Source organism: Lolium rigidum, chromosome 7 (assembly GCF_022539505.1).
Source record: "Lolium rigidum isolate FL_2022 chromosome 7, APGP_CSIRO_Lrig_0.1, whole genome shotgun sequence".
NCBI lineage: Eukaryota > Viridiplantae > Streptophyta > Magnoliopsida > Poales > Poaceae > Lolium > Lolium rigidum.
In genome coordinates, this window is record NC_061514.1 from 319,253,074 (window position 1) to 319,259,903 (window position 6,830).

The window sequence follows — 6,830 nt, forward strand, 5'->3', positions numbered from 1 at the left end:
CCTGAAATCTTACGGGCGGGCGCGTGTGTTGGCGTCAGAAACCCACCGGCGGGCAGCGACTGGCCAACACGGTAGAGCCGGGAACGACTAGGGCTGCGGCTGGCCCCAGTCCCTCTGAGCGACGGCCCGCAAAGCCTCCTGGTCGCGCGCCGATGCGGGTCGCAAGGGCGTGCCACCTGACCTATACCTGGTCAGGAAGGTGTGGATGATGCCTCGCTTAGTTTCCTGCAGGGCACACACGTACACGTTAAATACGAGCCTCGATCGGCTCTCAGGTTGTCTTGTGAATCGGCTCATGGAGCCGATCCACCCATGATTCGTCCAAGGTGGCCGAATATATGGTGGTCCTGCTTGATCAATGCAAAGCGTATGAGATCCACGACGATCTAGGGTTTTCACCGCATAATCGGATCATCCTACTCACGATTGGGCCTAGCGCTCGCGCACGGTGATCGTAAGCCAATCCTAAACAAGGCCTAAAAACCAACACGAAGTTGATCCTCGGAACGTCCTGTCTAGGGCCAGCAGACTACACCCTACACGCCACCGGATCCTCCAACCCTTTGTAAGGCCTAACTATTGCAGATGTTAAACCAATCCTTGATGAATCAAGGATCGACCATAACGGATCAGATCTACTAAATAAAGACCAAGCGGGGTGCCGCCCCTGCACCCATGATGAGGCACAAGGACGGCTAGACGCACAAGGGTTGCACTACGCGAGCATATGATGCTGAGAACGATGCTAACCCTAACGCGTCTACGATAACTACGTTGCTCGCCATCAAAAGCGCTTCAGTACGAGCAACGCATGAACAACGGGGATAGGCATTACGCTGCCTAGATCGCAAGATGCGATCTAGGCAGCATGGTGCTTACCGGTAGAAACCCTCGAGACGAAGGAGTTGGCGATGCGCCGAGATTTGTTTGTGGTTGAACGTTGGTTGTTGTTTATTCCATAAACCCTAGGTACATATTTATAGTCCAGGGGACTCTCTAACATGGGCGTGCACCAAACCGTGCACGAGATAAACTCTAATCTCTACATAACCTACTATAAAGATACACGGGCTAACAAGCCCAAACTTGGTAAACAAGGCCGATTCACACATCCCTCCACGCATATATCCTTAAGTCCATCTTGGTCGCGGCCCACCTCTAGCTTGGTCAGATTCTGGTGATAACACATGCCCCCCTGGTTTTGGAAATGCATTTCCAAAATCACTATGTTTTTCTCCCGTAGGGTCATGTCGTGGCAGAGCAAAACTGTCGCAGAGTCCTTCATCCTGATAGCTTGCCTTCTCAACTTCTCCGCATGATTTGACAGCTTTGGTACCACCTCCTCGGAAACTGCTGTGGCATTGAATTTCTACTATATCCCCTTTTATTTAACTGCCACGAACAGTTCTTCTCTGCATCTCCTTCGCATTAGCACTCCAAAAAGCCCTCTTGCGCCACCATGTCTTCTTCCTCCTCTGCCTCATCGGATCTTCCCACCCAGTCCTCTTCGTCCCACGAGCCGACGCCGGAGCACAACCCGGCGGAGGTCCACGCAGCCAACGTCCGCCGCGCCATCGAGGCCGGGACGAGCCGGACCATGACTTCTCCATCTGGTCGGAGGACGAGCGAGTCCCTCGACCGACGGGGAAGAGCGACCTCCGCTTCCTCGCCAACGGGGAGTCGGAGGAGGAGAGCGACGACGATCGCTTCTCCCGGGATGACTTCACCTCCTCCGAGGGATGGAGGGGGAGGAAGAGGAGGAGGAGGATGACGACGAGCTCCTCCGACGAGCCACCGGCCAAGCGGCTCTGCCCTTGGCCGGGCAACCTCAGCGACGTCGACGAGCGACGATGGACGATGCTGTCGAAGAGGACGAAGACAACGAGGGCCCGGTTGGCGGCCATTGGAGCGACGACGAGCCCGCCGGGAGCAGCGCTGACGGCAGCGACGACGGCAACGACGAGGGCAGTGATGGCCCGTAGTTAGGACCTCTAGAATAGGGCCAGTAGTGGTAGATGGGGCAATGTATCCCCCGGTATTTCCTTTTGCAAGCAATTAGCTCCTCATGTAAGAAATTTCGCTCATTAATGAAGAACTTTCCCCATTTTGATTGTGCCCGATTTCTCCTGAGTTCAATTGAGCCAATTCCCTTTTCTACCGTCCTTGCCGATTCGCCCCCTTCGCCAATGCGTAACGAGCCGATAGCACCGCATCGGTCCTTCGAAATTTGCTCTTTCCTTCTTCAACTGATGATTTTCTAAATCGGCGAGAAAAATGTAGGATCTTCGAGAAACTTTTGAACTTTCCCAACTACACCCAATAATCCTTTCCGAGCACTCATCATCTCCGACGAAGGTTTGCAATGAAGGATCAGCCGATGATCACTCAATCGGCTCGTAAAAAACGAGCAAGGCGGAACATCCACCGAGCCTGCTGCCCCCGAGTCTTGGCCAAGGCAAAAACTTAACCGAATTAGCCCGGGCTTGATCATGCGGAGTCAGCCGATTTGCACGTAAATCGGTTTGCGAGAGAACCTTCAAGGTGGGCTGCCCCCGAGTTTCCTCGGTGCACCTCTTTGCCCTTGCAAGTCGGATCGGCTCCCTTCCTTTGGTGGATCTGACGCGACCCACCTTTGACCTGATCTGGACGCCCAAGCTGCCCTTAGCACTGTTCTTGAAGAGAAGATCTGAGCTGTTAAACCTCTCTCTTGAGGAGTTCTTCCATTGTGGCTCCTCTTCATAATTTACTAGGGCTGACCTTCTGGTTGACAATTGTATTTCTTGAGTCGATGGCCATGCATCGGCTGCTTCTCAATTCTGAAGTCGATGCCTTTGCATCGGCTGTAAAAAATTTAAAAATTTCAGGCCGATTTGTGTATCGGCCTCCATACTTATTGTTTTATCCATCTAGGTGCCCCCCGAGCCGATTCTGTCAAGAGAATTGATGGTATCGGCTCTTAGGCAGTCCCTATTGGGTCAAACGTTGATCCCAGGCAGAGCAGATGGTGAGGACAATTTTGGCCGATTGCTCGAATCGGCCTCCACGTTACTTGCTCGGTGAAGGTCTTGTAATATCCCTTCATCAGTTTCGGAGGGCCGATTGTAAGGATCGGCCTCGCCATGCTCGCTTATCGACGTAGTCTTGCTACTCGTCCATGTCGGCGGATAAAACCAGCCCAATCTCGACTTTAGCATGTTGGTGTGCTTGCTTGTTATCCATGTCGGGTGCATCGTGTAATCGTGGAGCACTACACCCCGCCGGACGAATGAACACCATGTTTGTGCCGGCCGATGTGTCATCATCGGCTCTCTTTGCTTGGGGCGCCACTCTTTTCTTTGCGGTAGCCCCTCCTCATCCGGGGTCCTCCGGACCTTCGCAGCCAGATCAGGCCGCGCCTTCCTCAGCGTATGCAAGTACATCCTTTCGGCTTCCTCCAGACCGCGCAATCGCTGAACCCTGCGTTTTTGTGTATGGCTGAGACCGTCAGGGCACCACCTTGGACGGTGGCACCTGTCTTCTTCGTATTCCCCTTCGTCTTCTGAATCATCGAGATCTTCCAACGGAGGGGTCTCAGCCCGTACTGTTTTGCGGTGGGAGAGGCCCTAAGCGCTCGAACACGGATACGTTGGCTGTCTCCTTCTTCTTCCGGTTGCATTACGGGCAATTGCCGATTGTTGGTAATCGGCTCATTCACTGAATCCCAGCGAGTGATACGAAGAAGGGGCAGTGCCAATGCCTGTCCGTATCGTCCTGCTCCCTGCCATGGCGCTCCTGTCGCCCCTCATCATGATTATGCCGGCGATGCCTTTCGTCGTTTCTAGTCAGACGACCTCTTTCATCATTGTTGTCGTATCGCCGGCGTTGGTCATATCGACTAACATACTCGTTGAGGAGGTGATCAGAGAGGGGTCGTTGGTATCTTATGTTCTTCACTTCCCCCTCTGTGACGTAGCGCTTGCCATCTTGACGGAGCCGATCGCATGGAGCGGCCCCCTCAGTGTCCTTGCTCTGAGAGCAGCTGTCCTCATCCCCGTCCTTCTCAGAGCGGTGTCCAAGCTCTACCATGCTGATATTGGCTGAGAAATCAGGCTGGCACCCTCCAAGGTGGGTAAACTCCACCATGTTGACGGCGGGAAGGGGTGTGTGTCGACTTTCATGGCGTATTGGTTAAAAATTAATCGCCCATTTTCTATCGCCGCTTGGATCTGCTGACGCCACACCCTGCAGTCGTTGGTGGTGTGGGTGAACGTGTTATGCCACTTGCAGTATGGCTTTCCGTTCAGCTCTTGCACCGTAGGAAACTTGTGGCCTTCGGGTACCTTTATGTGCTTCTCCGCGAGTAAGAGATCGAAAATCTGCTCGGTTTTCGTCACGTCGAAGTCGAACCCTCTTGGAGGCCCTGGTGGCTTCACCCATTTGCAGGTTACTGGGCCTGCCGCTCGAGTCCACTCAGCCACTGCAACCTCCTGTTCTCCCGTAGCGCCTTCATCTTCGCCTGCGTCGACCATGGTAACCACGCGTTTGAATTTGTCCTGGTAGACATCTGGGTGGCGCTGCTCATACGCTGACAGCTTCTGCACCATGTGTGCTAATGAAGGGTAGTCTGCTTGGGAGGCCACGTCCTTGATCGATGATGATAGACCCACCACCGCCAACTCGACTGCTTCTTTTTCGCTTACGTGAACCGAATAGCATCGGTTCCTAACGGTCCTGAAGCGCTGAATGTATTCGGACACCGTTTCTCCGCGCTTCTGTCGCACTTGGGCTAGATCGGCAATGCCAGCCTCGGAAGCCTCCGAGTGATATTGCTCGTGGAACCGCTCTTCCAGCTGCTTCCAGGTCTGGATTGAGTTCGGTGGCAGCGACGTGTACCATCCGAAAGCCGATCCTGTGAGGGACTGCGAGAAGTACCTCACGCGCAGTTCGTCTGACGCTGAGATCATGCCCAGTTGTGCCAAATATCGGCTCACGTGCTCGATGGAGCTGGAGCCATCTGATCCGCTGAACTTTGTGAAGTCCGGGAGCCGATACTTGGGTGGTAGCGGGATCAATTCGTACTCATTGGGGTACGGCTTGGTATAGCCGATCGCCTTTCTTTTCGGCATCATGCCGAACTGATCTTTCAGGATCGTACAAATTTGATCCGCGGTGATGGCTGCAGGTGCCGAACCCCGAAGGTTCGTCGGAGTGGCGTACTTAACCAGCCATGCTTGTTTTTACGGTTCTGAGCCAACTGCAGGAGCTGGGCTCGGGAGTTTTGTCGGAGTGGCGTATTTAGCTAGCCACATTTGCTTCTCAGGGTCTGCCTCCGACGTTCCTCCTGTTGCCCCAGAAGTCCCTGCTACAGCAACCTGGTTCGAGGGTGCCCAGGTGCTGCAGTCTGGCACGTATGCGCATGCGTATCCGTGCGGGATCTCCTTGGGCGCCTCAGCCAAGAACTGGTAGTCACTAGGGTCACCACCGATCTTGTAGACGACGAATGCCGGCGTAGCCGCGCACTTCAGCTGGTGCTGCCAACGCATGTGGCAGCGGCGGACGGGACTGGAGTGGCAACTCTCCTCGATGCGTCCCGAGAGCTGGTCCTGACGGAGAGTACTGATGGCTCATGATTTCCTGGATCACGCGAAAGGCGACGCGCTCCAACGTGTTCACCAGGCTCTCAGAGTGGCGGTGCAGCGAATGAGCCACCATGAAGTTGATCTCCTGACGCAGCGACCTGGTGCGTTCTTCGGACGGGGTGGACAGGTCCACTCCATCAAGCGCGCCTTCAGGTGTGAACCCCTTCCATCTGATGCCATGGGAGCGGGTCCTGTGGAAAGAGCCGATTAGGTCGGCTTCGAGGGCAGACTTGATCTCGTCGTACTTCTTCTTGAGCTCGCCAGTGAGATCCCCGTACGTGACCGGAGTTTCTTCCGCCGCTTCGATGAAGACGGTATGGTGTCTTTCGCCATCTCTGATGTGGATAGCGAGAGGGTTGTCGTTGAAGATCGTCGTCAGACGTCACCGGGCGTGCCGAAATGTGTTGGCGTCGGAAACCCACCGGCGGGCAGCGGCCGGCCAGCACGGTAGAGCCGGGAACGACTAGGGCTGCGGCTGGCCCCGGTCCCTCAGAGCGACGGCCCGCAAAGCCTCCTGGTCGCGCGCCGATGCTGGGTCGCAAGGGCGTGCCACCTGACCTATACCTGGTCAGGAAGGTGTGGATGATGCCTCGCTTAGTTTCCTGCAGGGCACACACGTACACGTTAAATACGAGCCTCGATCGGCTCTCAGGTTGTCCTGTGAATCGGCTCAGGGAGCCGATTCACCCATGATTCGTCCAAGGTGGCCGAATATATAGTGGTCCTGCTTGATCAATGCAAAGCGTATGAGATCCACGACGATCTAGGGTTTTCACCGCATAATCGGATCATCCTACTCACGATTGGGCCTAGCGCTCGCGCACGGTGATCGTAAGCCAATCCTAAACAAGGCCTAAAAACCAACACGAAGTTGATCCTCGGAACGTCCTGTCTAGGGCCAGCGAGACTACACCCTACACGCCACCGGATCCTCCAACCCTTTGTAAGGCCTAACTATTGCAGATGTTAAACCAATCCTTGATGAATCAAGGATCGACCATAACGGATCAGATCTACTAAAATAAAGACCAAGCGGGGTGCCGCCCCTGCACCCATGATGAGGCACAAGGACGGCTAGACGCGCAAGGGTTGCACTACGCGAGCATATGATGCTGAGAACGATGCTAACCCTAACGCGTCTACGATAACTACGTTGCTCGCCATCAAAAGCGCTTCAGTACGAGCAACGCATGAACAACGGGGATAGGCATT